This window comes from Phacochoerus africanus, chromosome 10 (assembly GCF_016906955.1).
Source record: "Phacochoerus africanus isolate WHEZ1 chromosome 10, ROS_Pafr_v1, whole genome shotgun sequence".
NCBI lineage: Eukaryota > Metazoa > Chordata > Mammalia > Artiodactyla > Suidae > Phacochoerus > Phacochoerus africanus.
This window is the reverse complement of record NC_062553.1, coordinates 723,933-743,104: the sequence shown is the minus strand read 5'-3', so window position 1 is coordinate 743,104 and position 19,172 is coordinate 723,933.

Sequence of the window (19,172 nt, the reverse complement as noted above, 5' to 3'; positions counted from 1 at the left end):
AGCGTGTCCGCGTGGGGCTTTGGGGCCGGGTGGGGTTGGGGCGGCCCCCAGCCTGACTTGGCGAGGACGGGAAGGAGCGGGGAGCGGCCCCGGCCCGCACGCACCCCGCGCACCGCAGGGAGGAGAAGGCAGATAAGTGATGGGTAGTATTTTAAGGCATATTAACCCAATTACAAGTATATTTTTACAATCACGGCTCCAACATTTATCACGCGGCGTTATTAGCCCCCGGAGCTGGGCTGTGTCAAATGAAGGCGCTGAAACAGGAGCATTTCATTACGTTCTGCCCGCGCCAGGCGCTCCAGCCGCGACTCTTAAACCGCATGATTTTATCAAAATCTTCGGAAATTGAAGCAATCACTAAAAGGTGTCGGGGAATTAAAACGTTCTGTCTCGGTGAAAGAGATACACTTCTTGTAACATATATCAGGGCCTTTTTTTAAAGACACGTTACTATGCAGAGAAAAGGCATGGAAGGCAGAGGGGGCATCCCACAAGGGCCCTGCGACAGCAATTCTTCACGCTTAAAAATCGTCCCTGAGGGACACGCTGCCTGAGCCTTCTCCCGCGCTCCTCTCTCTGCGGCTTTTCCAGTTGTGCTTCTCACCCCCGCTGGAGCCTGGGGGTCGCATCAGCCCCCGTAGGCTGAGAAGGAAATCCTGGCAGCCTGGGACTGAGGGGGGGTGGTCCAGGCCCCCGTCTGCAGCCCCCTGTGCTGGGGAGGCCGTGGTTGGAATCTGCCCCCAGGGGCTCAAACCCATGCCCGCATGGCCGCCCTTGCTCAGAGGGCAGAGTGACGGCCACCACGCTGTGCAGGCTGCACTGCGTCCTCGCTCAAGCTCAGGTGAGGCTGGGTTCCCTCTCCCTCTGGCCTGTCGCCTGCAGCCTGGGCACAGGGGGAGCTGCCCCAGGGCTTGGAGGCCCAGGGCGGAACCAGCCCTCAGCCAGCCAAAGATCCTCAGCTTTGCAGTGGACAACTGGCCACGACTGGCCTGGTCATCTCCTGCCATGGAGGGTGCTGGGGGCGTGGGGGGGGGGTCTCTGAAGAAGCACAGGCCCTGAGGGTGATGGCCTGGGCCCCTTCCCTCCCCACCTGCCCTGCTCAGAAGTTCCAAGGCCGGGACTGGGGTCAGGTCTGCCGGTGGGCAAATGCCAAGTGGTACCCTGTGGTCACAGGGGCCACAGGGGCAGCCTGTTCTGGCAGCAGACAGGTGGGTGGCAGCCCTGTGTCGGGAGGGGGGCTGCCAGAGGACACTGGCTGGCCTCACGGGTTTCAGCCAAAGTCGGCAGCAGAAGGGATGAGGCTGGGCCCAGGGCCGTGGGGGGAGACGCCTGTGGAGGGTGGGGGGAGGAGGGAAGCAGGGAGATGGGAGAGGGGCCGAGGCATCACCTGGGGGCTGGGTATTGCCTGGCCGTGGGGCTGGGCATTGGCCACTGGGCCTCGGCTGGGGCTCCCGCTCTGCTCTCGAGGTCCCTCATGAGCCTTGCGAAGGTGATGGATGCGGATGGAGCCCCCAGCTGTCAGCCAAGCGCTGCTGGGGGCTCCCAGGGCAAAGCTTCCAGGCCACGACCAGTCTCTGTCTCTCCTTGTCTGTCTCTCCTTTAAAAGAAGTGTTATTTCAGAAGCGAAATGGTTGAAAAGCTGGAAGCAGCTGGATGTCCTTCGGTGGTGACCAGGCCACCCTGAGAGGGCTGAGCTGCGATGGGCAGCGGGCGTGCCCAGGGGGTCAGCCGCAGCAGCTGGTCCTGATGCCCTGGGGGGAGGGGCTCTGCAGGGCACACGACGGTCCCAGGGGTGTTGATGCCAGCATCCTGGGTGTGATCAGCTTTGGGGGATGGCGGGCAAAGGGCACTTGGGATCTCTGTGTAAGTTTCTTGCAGCTTCATGTGATTCTGCAATTTTCTCAAAGTAAAAAGTTTAACTAAATCAAGTGGTTTTGCAATGTTTGTAATAAGGAATTTGAAGAGTTCCTCGGTGGCACAGTGGGTTACGTATCCGGCGTTGTCCCTGCAGTGGCTCGGGTTCGATCCCCGGACTGGGAATTCTGCAGGCCACGGGCCGGCCAAAAAGAGAAGCAAAAGTGGAAAGAGGCAGAGCACGCGCCTCCTCCCACAGGGGCCCCACGCAGCGCTCACCCACCCAGAGCTGGTGGCATCTGGCCAGCTCCCTCGGTGGTGTGTGGAGACCCTTGGGTTTGGCTGCTGGGGGATGCCTCGCGGTGAGAACCGACTCCCTCGTCCTGATGGCGCTCAGGTGCGGTCACCGCGGTGCGGGGACTTCGGGCTCCTCCTACGCCATCCCGGCTGTTGTCTGCCTCCCTTCCGTGCTGGGGCTCCTGGACCCCCTTCCCAGTGGCAGTACGGAGGCCCAGAGGGAGTGGTGGGCGGTGGTCAAGGCCAGTGCAGCCAGGGGGCGGGGGCGGGCCTGATGGGCGTGGCTTGCGGGGGCGTGGCCTGTGGGGGCCTGGCCTGAGTGCCGAGGGGCTCAAGCCGGATGCACTGGAGCCGTTCCATGAGGGGTGGAAGCTTGGCCATCGTGCCCAGGCCGCCCCGCCCCCGGGGCCCCCTGCTGGACAGGGAACCAGGTTGGGGGGTGGAGCTTAAGGCAGTGCCTTCTGTGGGGGCCACACGGGGAGGGGGCCTGCCAGGCCAATTCGGGCCAGTGGGTGGAGCGCAGGGGGCAGACGAGGCCCTGTGGAGCCACTGGGCTAGGCCAGGGCCCTCACCGAGGGGTCCAGGGATATCACTCCTCGGGGTGGCCTGTGTGCTTCTGTGGGGGAGGCCAGGGGGCCCTGGGCCTCTGGGTGTCCTCCTCCTCTTGCCACCCAGTGCACCTTGGCCTGGCTCAGGAGCAGAGACCCCACGTGTCAAACAGGGACAGGGCAGACAGCCCCTCTCTCCTGTCCCCTGTGGAGCTCAGCCTGGCCCCACCTGACAGTGACCCACAAGCCACAACCCCACTCGGCCTCGGGGTGGCCAGAGGAACTGGGATGGGCTCCCCTTGACAGGCTGGGGAGAGGAGGAGACAAAGGGCCTCAGTGGCCCACACATGGGCCCAGCCCAGGCCTCTCAGCTCCCTCTTGGTCTGGCCGGGTTGGGTGGAGTCCGGGCTGGCTTCTGGGAGCTGCCCGCTGCCCTCCCGGGTGCAGGCTGAACTCCAGGGCCCTGGGCAGCCTTGCGGGGTCAGGAAGGGTTGGTACCAGTCTGGGGTTCTGCTCAGGTGCCGCTTGTTTACCTGCCTCTAGGTACCACCAATATACACAGTGGCCGTTTCCCAGAGGCCCCGCCCTGGCCTTATGTCCTGCCCCAAAGGCCACTTAAAATGTCCAGGGTTCCAAGCCGCAGCAGTGCCCATGAAGGCCTGGGGAAGGGAGCTCCAGGGACAACAGCCCTGAGGGGCAGAACAGCTGCCCCAGCCGGGCTCAGGACGGGACCTGGCGGCTGGGGGCCTGCTCCCCCTCCAGCCCTTCCCCAGCCTTCAGCCACGGCTGCACTGTCCCCTCTCCCTGTGACCTGAGGTCCCCGCATGCCTGTCCAGCCCTGCGACCCCATGGGTGGGGGGGTCCGTGGCCCCGGCAGGAGAGAGGCCCTGCGAAGGCAGGAGCGCTGCCTGCCACTGGGGAAGGGGCAGTACCTGCTGGACCCTGACGCCTTTCAGACGGTGCGGGCAGGTGCGTGGGTGGGAAGCCGGAGGCGTGAGAGGAGAGGGAGGGCCCGTGGCAGTGACAGCCCTGCAGCCCGGGCTGGGCAGGCAGGTTGCTGTCAGCCTTTTCCTCGTGACCAGAAACTGGAGCTGAGTCATTGGCTCTGTGCCGGGGCCCCTCAGGGTGCCCCCGAGTTGCATCCAGCCCAGGCATCTGCTGGCTCCCCTCCCTTCCTTCCCTCACGGCCACCTCAGCTGTTCCCCCCCGCCCCAGGCTGCCCAGCCTGCCCACTTCCGCCTCCAGGAAGCCTTCCAGGCTGTGCTGTGTGTTCCTGTGTAGGTCTGCCCACCCTGCCTCTGCAGCCAGGGATGCCGCTGGGTCCCCAACCGCCCTGCTCCTCGACCAGGACTCCCGGAAATGAGGGGTCTCTGCCCTGGGTGGGTGGAGGGGCGCTCAGGGATGGCAGAGGTCCCTCTGAGGCCCCCGCCCCGTGGCGGGGCCCTCCCACTCCCACTGGGGCCCCCGGGGCGGCGGCAGTGACGGTGCCTCGCCAGCCGAGCGCTCGGGTGCCGTAAATTTCCCGTGGATGCCAGAGTCCTGCGGAGACTGTATCTCCTGCTTGTTGGTGTCGCAGACTTTGCCATGCTGGGGTCAAGAGTTATCCCGCCCGTCTTTTGTGTTCTAAATTTAATTGTTACACTCCTTTTCTCCCTTAAAAAGATCAGTAAAAACTGTTAATTTGATCAATACTTAATTTTTTCACCCGGAGCGCGTTTCTTCTGCTGGCCCGTGATAAGCAGGCAGAGGGGCAGAGGGACAAGTAAATTGTCAGGAATTTCTCCCTCTCCCGCGGCCACTCCACCACTTAGAGCCGTGTAATTTATACCCCGGCAGTCGCTCTGCAATTACCCTGTCTATTGCTGTCGACAGTATCGCACTATCTTTTAAATAGATCCGGCTTGGCTGGTCCAGACGAGCCAACAGGACAAATGACGCCATCCCTCATCCCGCGAGCCCTAAAGAGATAAGTCCCTTAAAGAGGGGCCCATTTATCAGCTGATACAAGCTGGGTACTTACAAGCCCACTTCTTTGTTTGGGCTCTTTTCAGATTCCCAAAGCTATTGATCTACCGAGGGGGCCCCGCCGGGGCGCGGGGCGGGGCGCCGGGGGCAGCCGGGCCAGCTTGCCTGCACCTCCGAGACCCCTGGGAGGGCCATGGGGCTCCTGGGCCGCCCCGTGGCCCCGCCAGGGCCTCGGGCACAGGGACGAGCCTCCCACCTAGTGTGGGTGAGAAGGTGGCGTAGGCGCAGGTGCTGCTGAACCTCGGGCTGCAAGGTGCCGCCCCCGCCCCCCCACGAGGCCTGTGCTGAGGCCTGGGAGGGGCTGACCCAGCTGCCTGCTCCTCTGCTCCCTGTCACCTGCTTCTGTGGGGGAGGATACCTCTGTCCACTCTGCCTCCAGGTGTGCCAGCTCGGAGCCCAACGTGGGGTCTGTACCCTGAGGCCGTCAGGACTTTGGGTGACAACAGGCAGATGCTGGGGGGTGGGGTGGCGGTGGTGGGGGGGGCAGTGCGGGGAGGGTGGCGAGCTGCTCTGATTCTCGGGAAGGGCTCCACTGCCCACTGGCTGAGAGGCCCTTTAGCCGGTGGGTGGGGGATGGGAGTTCAGGACTGGGTGCGGCCCGCCTGGGGCATCCTTGAGGAAGGGTGGGGCTGATGCGACTCTGTCCCCACCAGGCCTGGCACAGCATCTGGGGAGGAGCCCCTGTGTCCCCAGCACTCCCTGCCTCACCACCCGGCCAGGTCCGGGTGTGCCCCTGCTGGTGCAGCAGGCCCCGTGAGACAGATGGTGACTGCATGGGCGTTGTGACAGCGGCGATGTGCAGGGTCGGGGGTGGTGGTGCTGGGGCATGCATGCCCCTGTTCCAGCCCATCCAGCCCTCCGAGTTGGGTGGACTCAGGCCTCAGTGGGGACCCTGTGCCCATCCAGGCTCTCCCAGGACCTCGGGGTGGGGGCAGTGGGTGGCTTATTCTGGGTCCCCTGGAACCAGTGCCAACTCGAAAGCAGCGCCCATGGGATGACAAACTGTCTGGCAGAGTCTGTCCCCCACTCCCAGATGGACTGAAAAGAGGGACCTCCCCCCCAAAGCCTCCCCCAGGGCTGCTTCCCCGAGGCCAGGGGCAGGCGAGTGCCAGGGAGAGCCAGGAGGCGGGGCTGACCCTGGGTGGCGGGAGGAGTCCCAGCGACTCCCCCCGCCCCTGTATTTGATCCCTTGTGGGACCCCACGGTGGGGGCACTGTCAGCTGCGACCTCGCCTGGAGGCCCAGGGGCCCATTCACCTGGGTTCTGGCCTAAAGGGTGATGCCAGTGAGCAGGGGTGTCCAGTAGGAGGGCATCGGGCCTCCTGGGCATCTTGGAGAGGCTGGCGGAGGCCCGGGGCTTGTGTGGGTCCCCGGGGGCAGAGACCAGCCAAGGGCCATCCTGGCACAGACGCGCCGGCCTGGGCCTTTATTGCGTCTGCCTCACTGCGTGGCGTGGGCCCTGCCCCGCCCCCGTGACCCGCGAGCCCACTGCTGTGGCCGGTGCCCCTGGACGTCAGCCTTGACCCCACAGCCTCCGGACCGTCTGGGTCCCGCGGCCCCGCCTGGCTGGTGCGGGGACCCTGCGTGACCATGGGCGGCGGGAGGAACAGGCCAAGGAGAGCAGGGGCGCAGACGCCGGGCGCGGGCTGCCGGGCGGCCCGTGTCTCCGAGCGGCGGGACCCCGCAGCCCTGTCTGGCCGTGGGCGGTCTCCTTCCCTGCCGGCCTCGGCGGGGGCCGCGGGGTGTGGGCCGCCTGGCGGCGCCGTCCCTGTCCGCGGAGACGGATGGGAGAGCCGTGTTGGATGTGGCTGATGTGCGCGATACACTGGGGGTCATCTGTTTGGTCTTCACTTAGAAAAGCTTCACAGAACGATTCGGCGGCATTTTCCCCATGGCGCTTGATGGTATCGGGTGGCTTCAGGGCTCGGCTTCCCCGTTTATCTTCCTCAGAGAGCAGCGTTAATACGTAGCCCAAGGGCCCAGACTCAAGGCCGCAGAAACAAATAGGAATGATCTTGGCCACGGCTCCCTTTCCAAATAGCATCCATTGGTCACCCAGCGGCTGGTGCTGGGCTCAGCCTGTGGCCTGGGCGACGGCTACCACCTTGGGCTCAAACTCCTGCTCCCCCCCTTGCCTCTCCTCCTAGTCAGGCTTCTCCTTCTGCCCTGCGCCCCGGAACCAGGCTCTCAACACCTGTGTGGGCCGCCAGGCGGAGGTGGGCGTGGGCCTTGGGGCTGCCAGGCGAGCACCCCCCCGTTGTGTGCAAGGGGAGCCCAAGGGCGGCTTCCGTGTGCCCTCGGCTGGGGTCCTAACCCAGGGACGCTGGTTCCTCCCTCTGCAGAGACGCCGTCTTGGCCACCTCTGGAGGGCTCGCATTCTGCACTGCAAGGACCCCAAGGCCCTCGGACAGACCCCGAACCCACACCTGGAGGGAGCCGCAGGCGGGGTGGACGCAGGACGGGTCGCGTGTCCAAAACAGGGAGGACTTATCCACTCACTCACTCACTCACAGCAACATAAACAGGGGTTGGCACGTGGGCATGCGCTGCAGGTGCCACGGGAAGCAGGCCTGACTGCTGCTTTGTCCTCACCAGCCCACCGTGTCCTGGCTGGCGCCTGCTGCCAGAACACCACTGGGGGGGCGTGTGGTCGCTCTCAACCCCATTCCTAACAAATGCAGGGAAGGCTGGCTTTTCCAGGTGGATCAAAGATCCCAAGGGCAGAGGCCAGTGTGTCCAGACAGGGACCAGCCTGCATGGAGAGGGGAGAGGGGCAGGGTCTTTGCAAGTCCGGAGAAGGAGAGGGGCAAGAAGAAAGTGCGCCAAGCAGGGAAATTAGAGAAGCTCCGTCGTGGTGCAGCAGAAACGAATCGGACTAGTAGGAGCCATGAGGTTGCAGGTTCGATCCCTGGCCTCACTAGGTGGGTTGAGGATCTGGCGTTGCCGTGAGCTGTGGGGTAGCTCACAGACGCTGCTTGGATCCTGCGTTGCTGTGGCTGTGTTGTAGGCCCGTGGCTACAGCTCCGATTGGACCCTTAGCCTGGGAACCTCCATATGCTGCAAGTGCAGCCCTGAAAAGCAAAAAAAAAAAAAAGAAAAAAAAAACATTAAGAATAACAAAAAAAGAAATTAGAAAACTCAAAAATGGCAGAAATCAAGGCTAATATAAACAAGATAGAAGTTTCCAGCCTGGCTCAGCGGTAACAACGAGACTAGCATCCATGAGGACACGGGTTTGATCCCTGGCCTTGCTCAGTGGGTTCAGGATCCAGCGTTGCCCTGAGCTGTGGTGTAGGTCACAGACGCGGCTCAGATCCCGAGTGGCTGCAGCTCTGGTGGAGGCCGGCAGCTGCAGCTCTGATTGGACCCCTAGCCTGGGAACCTCCGTATGCCCTCGGGTGCGGCCCTCAAAAGACAAAAAGCAAAAAAAGATAAACAAGGGCAACGAATGTAAATGAGTCAGACTCCGTGATCTGAAGGCAGAGACTCACAGACGGAGGAGCAGTAAGAGGCTGTGGCGTGTTGCTGAGAAGCGTGTCTTAAAGGACGAGGCCCAGCGAGGCTGAACGTCCGAGGACGGAACAGGCCCGAAGGCCCGAGAGGGCCGCCGACCAAGGGCCCCGCGGTATTTAAAACTGTCTCGCCTTTGGAGGAAGGGCCTTGCTCAGGTCCTGGCTGCAGACCTTGGCTCCTCAGAGGCAAGATCCCTGAGAAGAGAGGCCGGAAGACTCGGGTCCGAGGCACGGCGGGTTTTCGGGCGGGAGACGTAAGGGCCGCGGCCGCGAAGCTCTCGGCTTCACCCACCAGAGGCACATCTCCAGGAGCCGAGGCGCGGCCTTCGGGGTGGCAGCTTAGACGCCCCAGCAGCCAGCCCACCACGGAGGCTCTGCTGCCCGACGTCCGTCTGGCCCCCAGGCGTCCAAGAGCAGCCCGTTAAAGGCAGGGCCTCCGAGAGCGGTCGCAGCCTGTGCCGGAGCAGGTCCCCTCGGCCGACAGCTGCTGCTGCTGCGGGCTGAGGAGGTGGGGACGTGGCAGGGCCTGAGGGGACACCAGCCAGCGTCCACATGCCACCGGCTGGCCTGGTTTTTGCGGAAAGACTGGGGCCTGTGAAGCGCCAGGTGGACCTCGTTTGTCAGGGTTTTGCGCATCAGCAGGGAGAATTGTTTGCCCTTGATTCCAGGGTGGAGCCCATCCCCTCAAGGCGGCTGCGTGCAGCTCCGTGCAGCTCCGTGGGCAGCTCCCCACCAGGCGGGGCGGCACCGGGCACACGGTGGCCGCGTCTTAGTCTTGCGAGAAGAACCGGCTCCTCTTAGAAAGCAGGATGTCCTCCTGGGAGACGCATGCATAAAACCCAAGAGGCGCTCCCGTCGTGGTGCAGAGGAAGCGAATCCGACGAGGAACCATGAGGTTGCGGGTTCCATCCCTGGCCTCGCTCAGCGGGTGAAGGATCCGGCGTTGCCGTGAGCTGTGGTGTAGGCTGCAGACGCGGCTCGGATCCCGCGTGGCTGTGGCTGTGATGGAGGCCGGCTGGCTGTAGCTCCGATTTGCCCCCTAGCCTGGGAACCTCCGTATGCCGCGGGTGCGGCCCTAGAAAGCAAAAGACAAAAAAACAAAAACCATACAGTGCTGTCTGTGTGGTCACCTCCCAATTTTTAGTTGACAAACTGTAAAAACTTAATCATAAAGTAACACATACTAGTTAGGAAATTTCACAAAATACAGAACATTATACAGTAAAACACACACAAAACCCAGCAAATCTAAGAGAAGACAGAAAAAAAAAAAGAAAGGATGAAAGAAAGAAAATCCAGGATTGGAAAAAAGCTACCGAAAAGAATTTGAACTAACAATTCTAAAAATAGACAAAATAGAATTAAGGCCAAAAAATCATAAGAGGCAAAGAAGACTATTAGGCATTGATTCAAAGGAACTAGAGATCAGGAAGACTGATGAATCATAAATATGTTTTCATTAAATAAAATAATCTGAAAAGAGACGCAGAAGTACACTGGAGTTTCCTTGGGGCGCAGCGGGCTAAAGCTCGGTAATTGGTGCTGCTGCGCCTCGGGCTGCTGCTGTGGTGTGGGTTTGCTCCCTGGCCCCGGCACTTCCGCAGCTGCAGGGGTGGCCAAAAATTAAAAATGAAGAAAAGCGTTCCCGCTATAGCACAATGGGATCAGTGGCATCTCTGCAGTGCCAGGACACCTGGGCTGGCACAGCGGGTTAAAGCATCCAGCACTGCCACAGCTGTGGTGTAGGTGACACATGTGGCTCAGAGCTGGTCCCCAGCCTGGGAACTCCCTCTGCTGTGGGGCGGCCAAAAAAGAAAAAAAAGAAAAAAAAAAACTACAATGGAGAAAATTACCAGAAGAAATATATGACTAAATTATGGAACTTTTTCTTTTTATTCTTTTTAAAATGGCCACACCTACGGCACCTGGAAGTTCCTGGGACAGAGACTGACTCTGAACTGCAGGTGCGAGGTGGTGACCCAGACCGTTGCAGAAGGATTCTTCCTTCCTTCCTCCCTCCCTCCCTCCCTCTCTCTCTCTCTCTCTTTGTCTTTTGTCTTTTTAGGGCTGCACCTGCGGCATATGGAGGTCCTCAGGCTGGGGGGTCTAATTGGAGCTACAGCTGCCGGCCTGCACCACAGCCACAGCCACGCCAGATCCGAGCCGCGTCTGCGACCTACACCACAGCTCATGGCAACACCAGGTCCTTAACCCGCTGAGCAAGGCTGGGGATCGAACCCGCAACCTCATGGTTACTAGCTGGATTGGTTTCTGCTGCGCTACGATGGGAGCTCCTGCAGTAGGATTCTTAGACTAGCAGGAGCTCCTAGACCGTGGACTCTGAGCAAACTCCTCTTATGAAATGATAGATTAAATATACAAAAAGCAAATATAGATATTCAATTTGAATGATGTAGTAAATTAATTGAATTACAGCTATTTTTCCTCTATCAATTTACATATTCCATGGAGAATTTATTATTCACAAAAACAGGCTCTGTGCTAGGCTACTACTATGGTCACAGGCAGAGGCGGGCAGACCCCAGGCCCCAGCACACATTTGGTTCAAACGCTGAGACTGAAGAAGCCACCCCCCACCTACCCCCCATTCCCCCCCACAGCCCCCACACCCCCCACCTACCCCCACTCCCCCCCAGCCCCCCCACTCTCTCTCACACACACACACACCCACGCATATACACACACCAAGAGGGTATGAAAAATGCGGATTTCTCGCATCATCTATGGTTCTGAGGGGAGCAGTGCAGGCCCCCCAGGAGGCGCCTTCCAGCAGGTCAGGAAGGACTTGAAAGGCCAAGCAGAGATATTTTACCAGGTTTAGGGGCGGGGGTGACATTCCCGCGTGGGGGCGGCCGTGGTTTGCCCCTCTCACCAGTCTCAGGGGCGTGAGCACGCAGAGTCTCTTGTCATTTTGTCCAGAAAGGAGGCACGGAGTTACGAGGGAGGGGACGAGGCGTGAAAGCGGTCAGCAAGCAAACATGCGAAGCTGGAGGCAGGCTGCTCCTTCCAGCCCCGAGGACAGCGAGGCGGAGGCCGGGGAATCAGCGTCTGCCGGACTGTATTCTCTGCCGGTGATGCGCATGTAGGTAAATAAGGGACAAAAGAAGTGGGAAAACATTCCAAATGTCTCAGAAGAAAAAACCTTCAGTGCTAAATAAAACTCGGGTCCCGGGGAGGTCACGAGGCGACGGCAATACTTCACGCCGGCCGGTCAAGACGTGTAAGATGCACCTGCAGCAACAGCAAAGGAAGAGATGATAGCTTGAAACACACTTAGCAGCAGAGAAGGTTGACGCGACGGGGCTAAACCTCAAACCCAAGCGGCTAAAAACTGACGCATGCATCGAAAAATCAGAGGGAGCTAAAGGTAAGAGCAGAAATCAGGGAACTAGAGAATGTTCTTTCACATTGAAAGGCCGGAACAGGGAGTCCCCGTCGTGGCTCAGCGGTTAATGACCCCGCCTAGGAACCATGAGGACACGTGTTCCATCCCTGGCCTCGCTCGGCGGTTAAGGATCTGGCGTGGCTGTGGCTGCGGCGGAGGCCGGCAGCTGCAGCTCGGACTCGACCCCTGCCCTGGGAACTTCCATATGCTGCAGGTGCGGCGCTAAAAAGACCAAAAAAAAAAAAAAAAAAAAAGCCAGAACAGATTTACGAAACTGAACCTGCTTCAGTCCTTATCAGTGTAGTAAAGAGTCAGACTTCTGGCGAGACTGAGAAGAGAGAAGAAGCAAATAGACACAGCCTGAGAAATGGGAAATAACTGAAAAAATAATAGAGGCACGTTATGAATGAGTACACATATACTCAGAATATGGATAAAATGGATAAATGCCTTAAAATATATAAAATTCCAAAACTGACACCAGAGTAATAGAAGCTTAAATAGGCCAAAACCATTAAAGAACCTGAAATGGGGGAAAAGAATAATCCCCAACGAAAAACCTTCAAGAAAGAGAAATTATTTCTTAAGAAAACGCTTCAAAAAATAAGGAAAAGTCTCTCACTTCATTTTATTGGTTAGTTATAAACTTATTCCAAAGTCAGTAGAGATAAGAAAATTATAACTCTTTTCAATAAAGAATCATAAATATGAGTTTTCTTGTGGTGCAGCGGGTTAAGGATCCGGCACTGCCACTGCAGGGGCTCAGGGCGCTCCTGTGGTGCAGGTTCAGTCCCTGGCCCAGGAACTTCCATGTGCCGTGGGTGCAGCCAAAATATTTTTAAAAATCATAAAGATTTATTTTTTTGGATGTGTAGAAAAATATCAAATGGGTTTATTCCACGAATGCAAAGATGGGTCAGCTCAGAGAAATCTTTCAACGCGGTTACCTTCGTGAACGGACCATGGAAGAATCGGGTTGTAATCTGAACCGCCCGCCGCCAACTCCACCCCCCGGAAGAGGGGATTTGATCATCACGCTGTCATTTCTCAGGTCGACCTCGCCGGGCCTTGGCGCCCCCGAGAGTTGGTCTAAGAGACTGTGGGTGTGAGTCGAGGGTGCTTCCGGGTGCCCTGGCAGACGGGGTGAAGCAGACGGCCTCCCCGCGGGGGCGCCTCCCCCGTCTGCGGAAGGCCGGGGCCAAGTGCGCCGCCCGCTTCCTGCTGGACCCTTTGAGCTGAGCCATCAGCCTTTCCTTTTGCTCTCAGACCCACACTGAGAACCCGGCTTATCTTGGCCCTTGAGCCCATCGCTGGCCCTCCTGGTTCGCAGGCCTTCGGACTCGGGCTGGACGACACAGCCGCTCCTCCCAGCTCCAGCTTGCCGGCCGAGGATCTTGGCATTTGTCTGCCTGCATAACTGCAGGACTCACCCTATAACACACCTCTTTACACACGCGCACGTGCACGTGCACACAGGCACACGCATGTGCACACACACACACGCACGCACAAGGAGGGCAGATCATTCCTGTGGCTCAAGAGGAGAGGAATGAGACAAGAAAAAATAAACGAGAGGCTCTTGGGTTGGAAAGGGAGAAACAAGCTCTTACTTTATGCAGATGATATGATAACCTGCATGGGAAACCCACCCAAGCCAACAGGAAGATCCTTAGAACTGATGAGGGAATTGAGGAAACTGACAGACGCGAGAGCGCTGTGCTGGTTGTCAGTTGCTGTGCGACAAATTACCACAAAACTGCAGCTCAAAACAACAAACCCCAGAGTTCCCATCATGGCTCAGCAGACACGAATCTGACTGGGATCCAGGAGGACACAGGTTCGATCCCTGGCCTCGCTCAGTGGGTTAAGGATCCGGTGTAGGTTGCAGACGCAGCTCGGATCCGGCGTGGCGGTGGCTGTGGTGCAGGCCGGCGGCTACAGCTCCGATGAGACCCCCAGCCTGGGAACCTCCATATGCTGCGAGTGTGGCCCTAAAAAGACAAAAACCAACAAACGAACTCGGATTGTCTCAAGCTTCTGTGGGTCGGGAGGCACGTGCAAGCAGCCAAGCTGGGTGCTTCTGGCTCGGGCTGTCACGAAGTGGAGGCCACTTGCTGGAGCTGCACCACCGAAGGCCTGGCGGGGCTGGAAAGTCTGATCCTCAGCTGGTGGACCCCACGTCTGTGGTCACAGGACCTCAGCTCCCTGCTGGCCTAGGTGGGACGCTCTATCCTGACTGTGTGGACACAGCTACCCGAATGCCCACATGACGTGGCAGCCGGCTTCTCCCAAGCAGGTGACCGGAGACGGAGGGGGGGAGGGGGCCTCTCACAATCGACTCTCAGAAGCCACAGGCCCTCCGCCACGCGCCCTCAGTTGCGGAGGGACGCCCGCCCGCGAAGGCAGAGGCGCTTAGCCCCACCCCTTGAAGGGAAGAGTTTCAAGGGATCCGGGGGTGTGTTTGTCGAACTGTCACCCTCATCTCACAAGAACGGCAGACTTGCTCTCCGGCACGATCCAGCTAGAAAATATCGAGACCCAGGAACCCTCAGGACAGCCTTAACACATCAAAGTGCCCAGTTTTCACCTCAAAGAGGACGCACGAGCTCCTTTTGTACGAAACCGAAAGTCCCAAACCTGCTAAAAGGCACAGAGGAAAGGAGGGCTGTCTGTGTGCGTGGACGGCCCACGGCCCGTCATAAAGTGCCGGTGTTCCTCTGGTGACCTACAGACAGCATGTGACGGAACTCAGAGGGGTGTGAGGGCAGAACCCCTTCTAAATTTACTCTGAAGAGTCAAGATACCAGTGCCCACTGCGGCTTAGCAGGTGAGACCCAACTAGCATCTGTGAGGACACGGGTTTGATCCCTGGCCTCGCTGCGTGGCTTAAGGATCGGGCGTGGCGGTGGCGGTGGCGTAGGTCACAGGCGCAGCTCCGTTTCTACCCCCAGCCCGGAACTTCCATGTGCCGCAGCTGAGGCTCTAAAAAAAATAGTGTTTTAAAAAACACCTGGACACTGTCCCCCCGAGAGATGAGGTCTGTGTCTCCTGCCCTGAAGCCAGACTGGACTTAGTGACCTGCTTGTGACCAGAACTGAAGGCAGACAGATGACACCACGGCACGTCCACAGCCGGGTCGGAGGGGCCACTGGCTCCAGGGCAGCCGGGCAGAGGCAGAAAGTGTGTCTGCCCCGGGACCGTCGTGCTGGACGGGCCTCGGGCAGGTGCTCAGGTCGGAGCCCAGTGGAGGTCCCACCACAGGCCACGCCAGGGCGGGCCCAGCTGCACACCGAGTTGGCATCTGATTGTGACGCATCCTTCTCAAATTCCAGGAGTTCAGACGGAGCCAAAATACACACTTGCCTTAAGCCCCCAAGAGTGGGCGTGATTTGAGATGCAGCCATAGAAACGGGAACACGTAAGATCAGGGAAATGGGCTCATTTTATGGAAAACGGGGCGCAGGGTGCCTGCATCGTGCCCTCTGCGGAGGGGGCCTGGGTGAGAGCTACAGCCGAAAGGGTGGCACCGGGGGCGGGGGTGGGGAAGGGCTGAGAGCGTCTCTGGGGCTTTGGGCGCGAGGGGTCTTCTCCTAAAGAACGAGGCACGAGGTGAGAAGCGACGGGGCTTTGACGTCAGAAGGAGGGGCTGCTGGCCGAGGCTCCGCAGACGCGTTCGCTCGTGGGCACCGGGCTGGCGGCTGGAGGGAGCACACGGCGCATGGCCTGCTTCGCCTTGAGGGAGGCAAGGCCGAAGGGAGAAGCGGGCGCGAGGGTCCAGGTGGCCGGTGAGGGAGTGGGGGGTCGTTCAGCCTCTCCTGGGCCCAGAGGACACCCACGGGCACAGCAACTCAGACACCAGCAAGCGACCTGGGACGAGAGCCTGCAGTTCCGGGTGAGGATGGGAACGGGGACGGGGACAGGGACAAGATGAGGACGGGGACAGGATGGGGACGGGGACGGGGCAGGAGGCTGGCCTGGCTGCGGCGCCCCTCCCTGGGCAGCCAGCCGGTGTCCGGGATCCAGTGGAGGACCACAGCAGGCGACAGGCGACGGCCGGGCGTTTCCCGCGCGGGGCCAGGCTCAGGGCTTCGCGGCTCCTCTGAGGGGTCCTCCCAGGCCCCAGGAGGGATCAGCAGGCCCTGCGGTGCGAGGGTCGCCGCGTGGTACCCGGAGGCTGGCTCCACCCGGCGGTCTGCGGGACTGTTTCCCAAGGGCCTGAAGCCCGGCTCTAGACCCCGGCGAGAGCCCACTGCGCCCGTGGCACCAGAGATCCTGGCGCTGCTCTGCCCCCAGGGCTGCTGTGCTCCTCAGCAGGAAGTGCCTCGTGGCGCTCAGGGCATCGGTGGATGTGAGGTGGCTCCGGACTTTTCTGCGCATAGAGGAGCAAAGGTGCCCTCCAGGCGGGAAGTCAGGTCTGGCTGCGTCAAGGCCACGTGGTGAGGGCTCGGAGTCCTGTGGGGGCCGTTGTGCAGTCCTCACGGCTGCCTCCCTCCTCCTCTCATGAGGCTCTGGGGTCAGCCTGTTAATCACGGGCTCTGCTATGGACGGTGTCCCCCCAGAATCCAAATGTGGAAGCCCTAACTCCCACGTGATGGGATTTAGAGGCGGGGCCCCTGGAGGTGACGGAGGTGGGTTGAGGTCACCAGGTTGGGATTAGGGCAGACAGGAAACAGGCCCTCACCAGGAGTGCCACCCAGGAACCTCCCTGGCTGCCACTTGGGTCTCAGTCTTCCAGCCTCCAGGACTGGAGGAATAAATTCCTGTTCTGTAAGCCCCCAGTCTGTGATATTTTGTTGTGACAGGCTGACCAGACTAAGACTGGGTCTGTGATGGTCAATTTTATGTGTCCACTTGGGTACAATATGGTCCAGTGTCAGTTTAGATGTCACTGCGAAGGTAGTTTTCAGATGAGAATAACATTTAAATTAGCAGACTCGGAGGAAATCAGATTGCCCTCCAGGGTGGGTGGGTCACATCTAAGCAGTTGAAGGCCTCAAAAGAAACGGGACTAATTTTCCCCATGAAGAGGGAGTTCTGCCTCCAGATGATCTTGAACTTGAGCCGCGGTTTCTGCTCTTGCCTGGGTCTCTAGCCTGACAATCTGCCCTGCAAAAATTCAGACTGGCCAGCCCCCACCGTCGCAGGAGCCAATTCCTTAAAATAACTCTGTGTGTGTGTGTGTGTGTGCACGCACATGTCCACACACGACAGACATACAGTGCCTGTCTCTGGCTCATCCATGTCTGAAGCTGTGAGGCCTCTTAGTTCTGTTTCCTGGAGAACCCCGGCTAATGCAGGGTCTGCCATGGTCTCCCCGCCGTTCGTCTTCTCTATTCTTGGTCACTTTTAGGGCCCGGTCAGAGGGCAGGCCTTTTGCCAGCCTCCTGTCACACCCTCACGTTGCTCCTCCAGGGCACCACCCGCCTGGAGGCACCCCCCCCGCCCCGGGCAGAGGTGCCGTTTCCGTCTAACAAAACTTCAAGACTAAAATATCCCCTAGAATGGCCTCTCTTGGGAGTTCCCTGGTGGCACAGTGGGTTAAGGGTCCAGCTTTGTCACTGCAGCGGCTCAGGTCACTGCTGTGGTGTAGGTTCGATCCCGGTCTTGGAACTTCCACATGCTGCGGGTGCAGCCAAAAAAAAAAAAAAAAAAAAAGACAGAGAGAGCGAGAGCCAGAGCGAGAGTGAGAGCGAGCGAGAGAGAGAGGATGGCATCTCCTGCTGTTCTACGTTCATTTCTGGAATGGTTGAAAGGCGAAGCTTCCCTCCAATGTGTTATTCTAGGTAGTCAAAGGCTCGTTCTGCCTTAGAAACACACACACACACACACACCCCGAACGCCCAGCTGGCTTTTCCAGTAACAGTTAAAGCTGCAGCAGGAACATAAAGAGAAGAAAATCCAGTAACGCACACAATCACTGCGTCGGGAACACTGCAGAGGGAGTACAAACTCAGACTGGATTCACTTTTTAGCTTTTATCCCTCACCCCCAAGGGAGGGGCACAATTACTAAGTTCTCTTCCCACCGGGCCCCAGCCCAGGGCCGGAGACGGGGCCTGCCTGGAGGAGGGGGCTGCCCCCCCGGCTGCCCTCTCAGCTCCGGGGGCCCTTTCCTGCCACACGGTCAGGGCTGGCCCCCCTGGCGGGGCTGCGGCAGCAGGGGCGGGGACCCAGGCGCTTCACTGCCACGACGGGAGGCCCGTTCCTCAAGCTGGACCGGCCAGGGCTGCTGGGTGGCCGTCCGCTGCCTGGCCCGGCGCCCGGCCTCCCTGGCTGGGCCGTTGGCTGCTCCGGGGCTGGCGGCTGTGGGAGCCCCATTCACACTCCATCATCGGCGGATGACAGCGGCAACCGTGGGAGTTCATTACAGGGACCATGAATTGTTGGAGGTAATTTAGATTACAATTTAAAGTTTAATTTAAAAATCTATCAACAAATGTGAAAGTACTGGAGGAACATTTTAAAATGCACTTTAATCTCAGCAGCACAAATAGCTTTTCGGGGCTCTAAACATCACCACCTGGAAAAACAGTAAAACTTTACTGCATCTTTAATTAAATTACAAACACAAAGGATAATTAACTTTTTTATTTTTATTTTATTCGTGCCATTGTTTCTCCTCGGAGTCAATATCTTGCAGCTGCAGGAGCGGCTGTTACCGGGAAGTTTACAGCCAGGCCCTGATGTGAGCGCTGCCCAGGGACAAGGACGGCTGAGCCCCGGGGGCCTGCGCCCGGCCCCCCGAAAGCAAAGGCTTGGGGGTGGGGGCAGAGGGTCCAGGGTACCCCCAGGTCCGAGGGCGCTGCCCGCGTGCGGGCCCCCCTCCCCTCAGCCAGGTGGTTGTGAGACCGTCTCATGCCCTGGGGCGGCCCCCCACCCGTGACCCCGGCTTTGGGCACAGAGGATGGAGGTGCAGAGGCCCGGTCTTCTGGCTGGAGGCGGGGGGCGTCCTGGGGGCCCTGAGGCATGGGGAGTTGGGGCGGGGACTCCTTCCTGTTGCAAGGCCCAGCTGGCCACATGGGGGCTCCCTGGAGACGCGGTGGGCAGGTCGGGGGAGGGTTTGTGAGGTCCCTGGGCGGGGGTGAGGTATGGGAGAGGGCAGTAAGGGGCAAGGTGTGCTGGGCAGGGGGCACGGGGTGCGGGGTGTTGGGATCTGGAACCCGGACCCCAGAGGACTTTGTGGGGGGCGGCCCCCTCCTGGGCTGGGAGGGACCGAGAGGGGAGGACCTCGCCGCCTCTCCCTCTCCCTCCCCCCCTTCCCACCTTCCTTTCCTGTCCTGCTGTTTTCCCTCACTGGGGCCCCAAACTCCGGCCTGGGGAGGGGGTTGGGGGGAGGGTGGGGTGGGGAACCCCCGAGCCAGCGAAGCCCGTCCGCCCCAGCAGCGACCCCCTCTCCTGGCTCTTCCCGGAGGCCCGGCCCCTGTGTGCTTTTCCACACAGCCATTCTGCTCCCCCAGACCCCAGGCCTGGTCCGTGGGTTGGGGGCATCCCCTCGAGACTCCTGCGGGGCTTCTAAGCCACACCCACAC